This window comes from Hippoglossus stenolepis, chromosome 5, assembly GCF_022539355.2.
Source record: "Hippoglossus stenolepis isolate QCI-W04-F060 chromosome 5, HSTE1.2, whole genome shotgun sequence".
In the NCBI taxonomy this organism is placed as follows: Eukaryota; Metazoa; Chordata; class Actinopteri; order Pleuronectiformes; family Pleuronectidae; genus Hippoglossus; species Hippoglossus stenolepis.
The window spans coordinates 27,813,286-27,826,610 of record NC_061487.1 but is presented as its reverse complement, the minus strand read 5'-3'; the positions used below and the strand labels follow the sequence as shown (position 1 = coordinate 27,826,610).

The 13,325-nt window shown below is 43.8% G+C and overlaps 1 pseudogene; it reads right to left on the bottom strand.

Annotated features, from left to right (window-relative positions):
* Positions 1 to 6,923: 6,923 nt before the first annotated feature.
* LOC124851860 lies at positions 6,924 to 12,660 on the bottom strand (annotated as a pseudogene).
* Between the last annotated feature and the right edge of the window lie 665 nt (positions 12,661 to 13,325).

Here is a 13,325-nt window from a genome sequence, read left to right as displayed (position 1 = left end):
CCTCCACCTCCTGTGGAAGCAGCACATCTTTCTCTCTGTGTCCTGGACTCTCTGCTGGATTGTTTGTCTCCCTCAGCCCGAGCTCTCTCTGCCTCTCAGTCCTTTCTGCTGCAGCTGACACTGTGTAGTGGTCTTTATGTTCATCCACAGGCAGAGATAACAGATACCTGTGATCAGTCACGGCGATATCTTCATCACCTCATCGTGGCGAGGCAGATGTTCTCCTGGACTTCTCCCTGAGGCTCCCACCAGCTTGTGCTTCTTAAATGGAGCTGACTGAAGATGACGCTGGAGGTGTTTTCTGCAATAAGAGGCCAAACAAACCAAACAGGACTTGAGAGCTTTCGTTTTCTCCCAGTGCAGACATCACAGGCCACATCTTCAGGTCCCAGCATAGCAGTGATCAGCAGGAGCAGCTTGGAGTCCAGTCTTCTTCAGCTCCTCCATAAATCAGCTAACATGGTGTTTTTCCCAGGACGAGCCTCGGTGAAGGTCTGTCTACACTGAGGCAACTGCCTTCCTCTCTCCTCCTCTTTGTCCCAGTGGGTGTTAATACAGCTCATATAGTAGCTGTCCACGGCCAAGTAGTCACCGGATCCTTCAGTAGATCCAGACAGATCGAACAGCAGAATCTTTCTCTGTCCAGTTCCGATTTCTTGCTGCGCCATTTCAGCTGGTGCCAGAGACCAGCAGACAGAGTTCACTTCCTCTGAACAGGAACAGAATCTCTGCTCTCCCCCTCTCAAGTTCCCACTTCCTGCAGTGACTCAGCTCCAGTTCACAGCTTGTTGTTCACTGGTTCTTACACTAGCTTACCACACCTGTGAAAGGGAGGAGACACAGACATGTCCTGACTGGGAGGAGCTGGTTTGTGAGTTTTATCTGTGTTATCACATTTCAAGTGAATAGTTGCTCTGGGAACTGTCACATTAGCTCACAACAGCACAGGTTGTAAGATTCATTCTTCAAAGTTTCAGAAAGTTAACGAATCTTTTCAATGGAATAAAACGCTTACAAGTGCTTCTGAAAAAAAATGAAAAACACAAGTAAAAATGCATTAAAACACACGTGTAAGAAAAGTCAAAGTATAAAAACACTACAGGTGACAGAAATGTAATCATGACCACACTTCAAAAACTAGAATTAGATCAAATGCATTAGTACGATAACAGCACGTTTGAAGTTTGGATTTAAAGGAAGCTTCTGGCAGCTCAAGCCTGCTGTATTTCCTCAGGTTGTTTCCAAGTCTCAGACTCTCTTATTTCTAAAAATCTGTCCCCCTCAATTATTAAGCCCCGAGCTGTTACAACAGCACATGCAGCCAGAGATACAGACTTTACAGCAAAGTTAATGGAGTTCTGAAGAAGAACAATGACAAAGAGCAAAGGAACCATGTCAACAACTGTTCAGCTTCTATCAAGAAAGTGATAAACTGCTCAAACTGTTTCTATATAATACAAGTGACACCAAAGTTCTTTCTGTTCTGAAACAGTTGATGAAGTTTGTCTGTGTGAGAACAAAGAATCGATCCCAGTCGTCAGGAACCTGATCCTGGTGTTTTTACCGTTTACTGTTTTAACTCTGCAGAAATTACAGAACCTCTTCCAAAGCAGCAAAGTTTGTTTTGTGGGTTAAACCTGGACCGTTTGGTGTCTGAGCAGTTTGATCCAGTCTGGTTCAAACTGTACGACCAAGGCGTCTGTCCATTAGAGGTGACTGACGTGAAACACTGAAGCAGCTTGACAAACCCGTTGTGAAGTTTCATCCTCATGAAAATCCAGCAACACGATAAGCGGAGCGACCTCAAGTCCACAACATCTCACAATATCTCCCAATATGTGACGTGGTAATGAGGACTCAGCTCAACGTCTTCCTTTGCTGCAAGCCAGTGTTTCTCACTTCTTTAAATCTGTGTGGCGAACTCTCTTTATCCACTGAGATCACAAACAATCTGGGTTTGAAAATCAGCGAGTGGAAGAAAACTTTGCTCATCTGCGATGAAGCTGTTTTGGTGCAGAGAAAAGCTGCAAAGACAGAGACTGAACATGAAAACTGAGGTTTTGTGGAGTTTCAGGAGAAACTGCCTCAGGGTATTCTCTCCCCAGGAGTTTCACTTTGTCTCCATCAGCTTTGAATGAGATCCTGGAATGAAGACAAAGAACAGACTGGATTTATTCTTTATTTCAACTTTCAGCTTCTTCACATTACATTTTTATTGCTTTATATATAACAAGAATTTAAACATGCACACATCATATAAACACATGTGATGAGAGCTGCAGGACTAGGCCTCAGAGGACTGCAGTCAGGACACTGTCCAATGGAACTGCTGGTTCAGATCAGGAAAATCAAAAAGAACAGAAACCTAAGCAGCAGATCAATATGCTCGTTCACTAAAAATATGTAAATCTACTTGAGGGCCAGGTGGTTCCACATACTACAGAGATAGGCAATGATAAAAACAAACCAGGTTCCACAGTTTGTGTGACCAAACATCCATAACACTGATGCTCTGTAGAATCCAACCCATTTGGTTGGTCATGGACCTGTTGGCAGCCCAGCTCTGAGTTCATTGATCACTTCATCAGTAAAGTCTGTTCAGTGACTCTTGTTCAGTGATTTCATGGACACACAATCAGTTTGTTTCACCTCCGTCTCACATGTATGGAAAAGAAAGAACAAATAATCATCTCAGCAGTAGGGATCAGGATCAATACAGGTTCTAAAACATCACACAACCTGATTTCTACTTTGATTGAAAACAACATCAGTTCTTTCAAACACATTCATGTCAGTGTAATTATAGATTTCTGTCTTTGAAGGTAGAGCAGATATGTGATAAAAGGAAGGTCCAAAGTGTTTGATTGACAGCTGATCTCTGTGCGGAGCAGAAGCGTCACCACGACAGACACGATCAACAAACATGGAGACAGAAGAAGTTAAAGATTGTACAGAATCTAATCACTGCTTTTAATGACTAGTCTGTTTGAGTTTACACAACTCAGCTGTGGCTCCATCATCATCAAGCCCAACTCCAGCATAGAGAGGCTGAGTGAATGTGGTCTGGACTCTGTGGAGGAGGAGTCATATGGTGTCAGAAACTGTAGAAGGACAGAACACCTGCACTGTGATCCAGGTACCTCTACTCTGGAGGACACAGGACCTGACACTGGAGTCTTGATGCTGTTGTAATGAAATTTATAACTGTTTCCATGACAAGATAATGACCAAGATTTATCATTTAATCCAAATACACATTCATCTGAGTATCCTGCTCTGCTGATATTCTTGTATGTGACTGCTACTTCAACTCCTCTTCCTCTCCTCATCTTCACCTCCCAGTAACAAGGCCCAGTCAGACTCTCTCTACTCAGGACCTGACACCTATCAGTGAATCTGTCTGGGTGATAAGAATAAGACAGATCTTCACTCATACGTGTTTTCTGTTTTCCCTCAGATAATAACAGATGTCTTAGCTGTGCTGTGTCTGGATCAGTGTGATTTTCTGAATATTTTAAAAGTTAAATCATTTCTTCATCTCTGGTTGTGGCAGTAAGCCTCACTTGGGGACAAAATCTGTAAAATCTTTGTCTCTGTCTCCTCAAATGTCTGTAGTCGACCTCTGACCACAGGACACAGCTGCTGTCACGTCCTCAAAGCCTCAGGACGGATCCACAGTCTGGATGAGTGTGATTCACTGCGTGACAGTGAGGGTAGTTGTGTAGAAACTGGGTGTGATCCTCTGTGTCTGCGAACTGCTTCAGTTCATGGTCTTTCCTCTTCAGCGCCCAGTGATCTCACTCGCTCCAGTCTCTCCTGAAGCCCTCTGACTCGACTCACTTCAGTTACCTCCTGGGATCTGATCTGCTGCTTCACATCAAGGCTTCTGCTCCCCAGCAGGCGGATCAGCTCAGTGAAGATCTTCTCACTGTCCTCCACTGCTTCATCAGCAGAGCCATTGATGGCCTCCCTCCTCCTGTTGAAGCAGCTTCCATCTTTCTCTGTGTCCTGGACTCTCTGCTGGATTGTTTGTCTCCTCAGCCCGAGCTCTGCCTCTGCCTCTCCAGTCCTTTCTGCCATGACTGACACTGTGTGATCATGTTATCCACAGGGCGAGATAGATCACACTGCTGATCAGTGCGGCAGAACATCTTCATCCCCTCATCGTGGCTGAGCAGATGTTCTCCTGGGCTTCTCCGGGGGCTCCACCAGCTAATGCTTCTTCAATGGAGCTGACTGAAGATGAGGCTGGGGTGTTTTTCACAATAAAATTGGCTCAAACTAAACAGGACTTCCCGAAGCTTTCAGTTTTCTCCAGTGCAGACATGCAGGCATCTTCCAGGTCCAGCATGCAGTGATCAGCAGGAGCAGCTTGGGTCCAGTCTTCTTCAGCTCCTCCACTAAATCAGCCTAACACTGGTGTTTTTCACCAGGACAGGCCTCAGTGTGAAGGTCTGTCTACACTGAGGAGCAGCTGTTGGCCTCTCTCTCCTCCTCTTTGTCCCAGTGGAGTGTAATACAGCTCATACAGTAGCTGTGTCCCACGGCTGTGGTGCGGATCCTTCAGTGAGTCAGACAGATCGAACAGCAGAATCTTTCTCTGTCCAGTTTGAATTTCTTGCTGCGCCATTTCCAGCTGGTGCCAGAGACTGTAGGAGCAGGTTCACTTCCTCTGAGCAAGGGCAGATCTCTGCTCCTCCCCTCTCGTTCACTTCCTGCAGTGACTCAGCTCCCACAGTTCACAGCTTGTTGTTCCACTTTGGTTCTTACTAAACACACCTGTGAAGGAGGAGACACAGACATGTCCTGACTGGGAGGAGCTGGTTGTGAGTTTTTATCTGTGTTTATCACATTCCAAGTGAATAGTTGCTCTGGGAACTGTCACATTCAGCTCACAACAGCACAGGTTGTAATATTCACATTCTTCAAAGTTTCAGAAAAGTTAGATCTTTTCAATGGAATAAAACCAACTTACAAAGTGCTTCACGAACAGAAAACACAAGTAAAAATACATTAAAACACACGTATGAAGAGTAAAAGTATAAAAACACTACAGGTGACAGAAATGTAATCGTGACCACACTTTAAAAACTAGGAATTAGATCAAATCGTGGTACGATAACACGTTTGAAGTTTGGATTTAAAGGGAAGCTTCTGACTCAGCCTGCTGTATTTCCTCCAGGTTGTTTCAGAGTCTCAGACTCTTATTTCTAAAAGCTCTGTCCCCCTCAGTGTTAAGCTGAGCTGTTTAACAGCACATGCAGCCAGAGGTGATACAGACTTACAGCAAAGTTAATGGAGTTCTAAAGAAGAACAATGACAAAAGAGCAAAGGAACCATGTCAACAACTGTTCAGCTTCTATCAAAGAAAGTGATAAACTGCTCAAACTGTTTCTATATAATAAGTGACACCAAAGTTCTTTCATTCTGAAACAGTTGTTGAGACTGTCTGTGTGAGCAGGAATCGATCCAGTCGTCAGGAACCTGATCCTGGTGTTTTACCGTTTACTGTTTAACTCTTAGAAATTACAAAACCTCTTCCAAGCAGCAAAGTTTGTTTTGTGGGTTAAACCTCGGGACAAATTTGGTGTCAAGTTTTGATCCAGTCTGGATTCAAACTGTGACCAAGTTCCGTCTGTCATTGAGGTGAAACGGCGTGAAACACTGAAGCAACAAACCGCAAACCCGTTGTGAAGTTTCATCCTCATGAAAATCAACAGCACGATAAACACAGCGACCTCAGTCACAACATCACAATATCTCTCCAATATGTGGCTCGTGTTTCAGGACTCAATAACGTCTTCACTCTGAAACTTCACCAAACCATTATTTCTCCACTTCTTTGAAATCTGTGTGTGAACTCTCTTCATCCACTGAGATCACAAACAGTCTGGAGTTTTGAAAATCAGCCAGTGGAAGAAAACTTTGCTCATTTCTCTGCGATAGGCTGTTTTAGTGCAGAAAAGCTGCAAAGACAGAGACTGAACATGGCTTGAGGTTTGTGGAGTTTCAGGAGAAACTGCCTCAGTTATTCTCTCTGGGAGTTTCACTTTGTCTCCATCAGCTTTGAATGAGATCCTGGAATCAGAGACAAAAGAACAGACTGGATTTATTCTTTATTTCAACTTTCACCTTCTTCACATTACATTTTTATTGCTTTATACATATATAAGAATTTAAATGTATAATCACATGTATAAGAAACACATGTGATGAGAGCTGCAGGACAAACCCTCAGGACTCGATCAGGACACTGTCAATGGAACTGCTGGTTCCAGATCAGGAAAATCAAAGAACGAGCTTGTCTGCGTAACGAATCAATATGCCCCGTTCACTAAATATGTAAATACAACGAGGACGAGTGGATTTCACACTTTACAGAGATGAGCGATAAAAACAAACCAGGTTCCACATTTACAATGTGACCAAACATCCATAACACTGATGCTCTGTAAATCAGCAAATTGCAGTTGGTCTGTTGGACATGTTGGCGCTCTGAGTTCATTGATCATTTCATCATTAAGTCTGTTCAGTGACTCTTGTTCAGTGATTTCATGGACACATAATCAGTTTGTTTCACCTCCGTCTCACATGTGGAAAGAAAAGAACAAATAATCAGCTCATTGATGAGGATCAGGATCAATACAGGTTCCTAAACATCACACAACCTGATTTCTACTTTGATTTAAACAACAGCAACATTAGATCTTTCAAACATTCATGTCAGTGTAATTATAGATTTCTGTCTTTACAAAGTGAGAACTGAATAACTGTTGATAAAGGAAGGTCAGTGTTTGGATGACAGCTGATCTCTGTCTGCAGACGAAAGCGTCACCACGACGAACACGATCCAACAAACATGGAGACAAAGAAGTTCAAGATTTAAACACAGAATCTAAATCACTGCTTTTAATGACTCAGGTCTATTTGAGTTTACAGAACTCAGCTGTGTCTCCATCATCATCAAGCCCAACTCCAGCATAGAGAGGCTGAGTGAATGTGGTCTGGACTCTGTGGAGGAGAGTCATGGTGCCAGAGACGCTGTAGAAGGACAGAACACCTGCACTGTGATCCAGGTACACTCCTACTGTGGAGGACACAGGACCTGACACTGGAGTCACGATTCTGTTGTAACAAAAGTTATATATGTTTACATCACAATATAATGACCAAGATTTATCATTTAATCCAAATTCACATTCATCTGAGTTTCCTGCTCTGCTGATATTCTTGTATGCGACTGCTACTTCAACTCCTCCTCCTCCCACCTCCACCTTCACCTCCCAGTAACATCGTCCAGTCAGACTCTCTCTACTCAGGACCTGACACCTATCAGTGAATCTGTCTGGGTGATTAGAATAAGACAGTTCTTCACTCATTACTTTTACTTTTCTGTTTCCCTCAGATAATAAGACACGTTTGTTTACTGTGTTTGGATCCAGTGTGATTTCCTGTGAATATTTTAAGTCAGCTCTAGTCTCTGGCTCTGGATTGTGGCAGTAAAACATCCATACGAGACACAATCTGCAAAATCTCTGTCTCTGTCTCACTCAGAATGTCCTGTAGTCGACCTCTGACCTGGGACACAGCTGCTGTCCAAGTCCTCAAAAGTACCTCAGAGGACGGATCCACAGTCTGGATGAGTGTGTAGATTCACTAGTGGTGACAGTGAGAGGCCCAGTTGTGTAGAAACTGGGTGTGATCCTCTGTGTCTGAGAGCTGCTTCAGTTCTGAGTCTTTCCTCTTCAGCTCAGTGATCTCCTGCTCCAGTCTCTCCTGAAGCTCTCTGACTCGACTCACCTCAGTTTCCTGCTGGGATCTGATCTGCTGCTTCACATCAGAGCTTCTTTTCTCAGCAGAGCCAGGATCAGCTCAGTGAAGATCTTCTCCCACTGTCTTCACTGCTTTATCCAGCAGAGCCATTGACAGCCTCCTCACTCTGTTGAAGCAGCTTCACATCTTTCTCACATGTCCTGGACTCTCTGCTGGATTGTTTGTCTCCTCAGCCCGAGCTCTCTCTGCCTCTCAGTCCTTTCCTGCAGCTGACACTGTGTCGTGGCGCTATGTTCATCAGGGCAGAGATAACGATCTACTGCTGATCAGTGCGGCCAGGCATCTTCATCACCTCATCGTGGCGAAACTGGAGATGTTCTCCTGAAGGCCTCGAGGCTCCACCAGCTTGTGCTTCTTAAATGGAGCAGTGACTGAGAAGATGAGGCTGGAGGTATTTTCACAATAAGAGAATAAACAATTCAAACAGGACTTGAGAGCTTTCAGTTTTCTCCCCAGTGCAGACATCACAGGCCACATCTTCCAGGTCCAGCATAGTGATCAGCAGGAGCAGCTTGGAGTCCAGTCTTCTTCAGCTCCTCCACTAAATCAACAAGCATGGTGTTTTCCTCAGGACAGGCCTCGGTGTGAAGGTCTGTCCACTCAGGAGCAGCTGCTTAGCTTCCTCTCTCCCTCCTCATTGTCCCAGTGGGTGTTAATGCAGCTCATACAGTAGCTGTGTCCACAGCCAGTAGTGCGGATCCTTCCAGTAGATCAGACAGATCGAACAGCAGAATCTTTCTCTGTCCAGTTGATTTTCTTGCTGCGCCATTTCAGCTGGTGCCAGAGACTGTAGAACAGGTTCACTTCCTCTGAACAGATACAGATCTCTGCTCCTCCCCCTCTCGTTCACTTCCTGCAGTGACTCATCTCCCACAGGTCACAGCTTGTTGTTCACTGGTTCTTACACTGACACACCTGTGAAGGGAGGAGACACAGACACATCCTGACTGGGAGGAACTGGTTGTGTTTGAGGAAGAAGTTGTTGGTGTTTCAGGATTTACTGCATTTCACTACGATGAGCTGGTTGTGAGTTCTTTATCAGTGTTAACACATTTCAAAGTGAATAGTTGCTCTGGGAACTGTCACATTCAGTGTCAGGGATGGTGAGGCAGATGGACCCAGGATGCAGAGTTTTAACAAAAAGTGTATTTTTAATGGTAAAAAGTCTTAACAGAAAAATAACAAATGCAGGAATCTCAAAAGTCAAAACTGAAGAAACAAAAGCACACGGGAGAAGAGGACAGGAGTTCAGGAGACACGGGATAAAGGAGGACAGGACATAATGACGACGATCCGACAAGGACAAAGTGGAGCACAGAGACTTATATACACACACAGGGAAGGCAGGGGCAATTGGACACAGGTGGAACACATGAGGACTGGTGCAGACAATCACAGACAGGAAGTGAAGAAAGAAAACACACTAGGAACAGAGACTACAAAATAAAACAGGAAACAGAACACAGGGACACCGAAACAACTCCGACAAACAAACACAAAGGAAGTCAAAACACGAGGTGATAATAAAACGAAACACTCTTAATAAAGAAGAGGACAAAATAAACACTCAGAATACAAAACCTTTCATTCCAGCTCCCGTAACAGCACAGGTTGTAAGATTCACATTCTTCAAAGTTTCCGAGAAAAATTTACGAATTTTTTTCAATGGAATAAAAACTACTTACAAAGTGCTTCACGAACGAAAAAACACAAGTAAAAATACATTAAAACACACGTATGAAAGAGTAAAAGTATATAAAAACACTACAGGTGACAGAAATGTAATGTGTTACACTTTAAACTAAATTAGATCAAATGGTAGTCACGATAACGGCAGGTTTGAGTTTGGATTTAAAGGAAGCTTCTGACTCAGCCTCATATCTTCCTCAGGTTGTTTCAGAGTCTCAGACTCTTATTTCTAAAGCTCTGTCCCCCTCAGTGTTAAAGCTGAGCTGACACAACAGCATGCAGCCAGAGGTGATACAGACTTACAGCAAAGTTAATGAATTTCTAGAAGAACAATGACAAAGAGCAAAGGAACCATGTCAACAACTGTTCAGCTTCTATCAAGAAAATGATAAACTTCAAACTGTTTCTATATATAATACAAATGACACCAAAGTTCTTTCTGTTCTGAAACAGTTGATGAAGTTTGTCTGTGACAGAACAAAATGGAAGTCCCAAATTAAATTCAAGTTCCTGATCTGAGTGTTTTACCGTTACTGTTTTAACTCTGCAGAAATTACAAAACCTCTTCAAACATGTAAAGTTTGTTTGTAGGTTAAACCTCAGACAAATTTGGTGTCAAAAGTTTTGATCCAGTCTGATTCAAGGCTATGCGACCAGAATCTGTCCATTGAGGTAATGACGTGAAACACTGAAGTAACCGCGACAAACTGGTTGCTTGAAGTTTCATCCTCATGAAAATCAACAGCGATAAACACAACGACCTCAAGTCACAACATCACAATATCTCAATGGCTTGTGTCAGGACTCAACTCAACGTCTGCCTGAAACTTCTGAAACCATTTATTTCTCCACTTCTTTAAATCTGTGTGACGAACTCTCTTCATCCTGAGATCACAAACAAGATCTGGATTTTGAAAATCAATAGTCAGAAAACTTTGCTCATTTCTCTGCGGTAAAGGCTGTTTTAGTGCAGAAAAGCTGCAAAGACAGAGACTGAACATGAAAACTGAGGTTTTGTGGAGTTTCAGGAGAAAACTGCCTCAGTTATTCTCTCACAGGAGTTTCACTTTGTCTCCATCAGCTTTGAATGAGATCCTGGAATGAACAAAAGAACACACTGGTTTATTCTTTATTTCTTTCAAGCTTCTTCTACACATTACATTTGTATTGCTTTACACATATATCAATTTTAAATGAATATACACATGTATAAAAACACATGTGATGAGCTGCAGGACAAACCCTCAGAGGACTCGATCAGGACACTGTCCAGCGGAACTGCTGGTTCCAGATCAGGAATCAAAAAGAACAGAAACCTCGCAGCAGCAGATCAATATGCCCGTTACTAAATATATAAATACAACGAGGACGAGTGGATTCACACTTTACAGGGGAATGAGCCGTGTCCGCTCATGAGTTCCACATTTACAGGCGGCGGCCAAACATCCCTGCCCACTGATGCTCTGTAAAATCCAGCAGAGTGCAAGTTGGTCTGTTGGACATGTTGGCCAGCTCTGGAGTTCATTGATCATTTCATCAGTAAAGTCTGTTCAGTGACTCTTGTTCAGTGAGTTCATGGACACACAATCCAGTTTGTTTCAGCTCCGTCTCACATGTGGAAAAGAAAGAACAAATAATCAGCTCATTGATGAGGATCAGGATCAATACAGGTTCTAAAACATCCACACAACCTGATTTCTACTTTGATTTAGAAAACAACAGCAAGATTAGATCTTTCAAACACATTCATGTCAGTGTAATTATAGATTTCTGTCTTTACAAGTGAGAACTGAATATGTGTGTGATAAGGAAGGTCAGTGTTTGATTGACAGCTGATCTCTGTGCGGAGCAGAAGCGTCCTACACGGCGAACTTTGATCAACAAACATGGAGACAAAGAAGTTAAAGATTTAAACACAGAATCCCTAATCCTGCTTTCAATGACTCAAGTCTATTTGAGTTTACAGAACTCAGCTGTGTCTCACATCATCATCAAGCCCCAACTCCAGCATAGAGAGGCTGAGTGAATGTGGTCTGGACTCTGTGGAGGAGAGTCATGGTGTCAGAGAGCGCTGTAGAAGGACAGAACACCTGCTGTGATCCAGGTACCTCCTACTCTGGAGGACACAGGACCTGACACTGGAGTGTTGATGCTGTTGTATTTGAAAAGATATAACTGTTTCTACAATATAATGACCAAGATTTATCATTTAATCCAAATTCATCTGGAGTCTCCTGCTCTGCTGATATTCTTGTATGCCGGCTGCTACTTCAACTCCTCCTCCTCCTCTCCTCATCTCCACCTCCCAGTAACAACATCCAGTCAGACTCTCTCTCTACTCAGGACCTGACACCTATCAGTGTGAATCTGTCTGGGTGATTAGAATAAGACTGTTCTTCACTCATTAATGTTACTTTTCTGTTTCCCTCAGATAATAACAGATGTTTGTTTGCTGTGTTTGGATCCAGTGTGATTTCCTGTGAATATCTTAAAGTCAGCTCTGGTCTCTGAAAATAAGTTTGTGGCAGTAAAACATCCCTTGAGACAATCTGTAAAATCTCTGTCTCTGTCTCACTCAGAATGTCCTGTAGTCGACCTCTGACCTGGGACACAGCTGCTGTCACGTCCTCAAGAGTTCCTCAGGGACGGATCTGATGCTGGATGAGTGTGTAGATTCACTAATTGGTGACAGTGAGGGGTAGTTGTGTAGAAACTGGTTGTGATCCTCTGTGTCTGAGAGCTGCTTCAGTTCATGGTCTTTCCTCTTCAGCTCAGTGATCTCCTGCTCCAGTCTCTCCTGAAGCTCTCTGACTCGACTCCTTCCAGTTTCCTGCTGGGATCTGATCTGCTGCTTCACATCAGAGCTTCTTTCTCAGCAGACGGATCAGCTCATTGAAGATCTTCTCACTGTCCTCACTGCTTTATCAGCAGAGCCATTGGCCAGCCTCCCTCCTTCTGTTGAAGCAGCTTCACGTCTTTCTCTGTGTCCTGGGTCTCTGCTAGTTGTTTGTCTCCTGTTGAAATACTCTCTGCCTCTCAGTCCTTTCTGCTGCAGCTGACACTGTGTCGTGAGTACTTATGTTCATCTGAGCAGAGATAACAGATACACTGCTGATCAGTGTGACAGAACATCTTCATCACCTCATCGACGAGGCAGATGTTCTCCTGGAGCTTCTCCGAGGGCTCCACCAGCTTGTGCTTCTTCAATGGAGCTGATGACTGAAGATGAGTTTTGGAGTGTTTTCACAATAGAGGCCAAACAATTCAAACAGGACTTGAGCTTTCAGTTTTCTCCAGTGCAGACATCTGACCACATCTTCAGGTCCCAGCATAGCAGTGATCAGCAGGAGCAGCTTGGAGTCAGTCTTCTTCAGCTCCTCCCACCTAAATCTGGCAAACATGGTGTTTTTCACCAGGACAGGCCTCGGTGTGAAGGTCTGTCTACACTGAGGGCAGCTGTAGCTTCCTCTCTCCTCCTCTTTGTCCCAGTGGGTCATTAGCCACAGCTCATACAGTAGCTGTGTCCACAGCCAGTGATCACCGAATCCTTCAGTAGATCCAGACAGATCGAACAGCAGAATCTTTCTCTGTCCAGTTGAATTTCTTGCTGCGCCATTTCAGCTGGTGCCAGGAGCATAGAACAGGTTCACTTCACTCTGAACAGGAACAGATCTCTGCTCCCTCCCCCTCTCGTTCACTCCCTGCAGTGACTCAGCTCCCACAGTTCACAGCTTGTTGTTCACTGGTTCTTACTGACACACCTGTGAAGGAGGAGACACAGACATGTCCTGACTGGGAGGAAC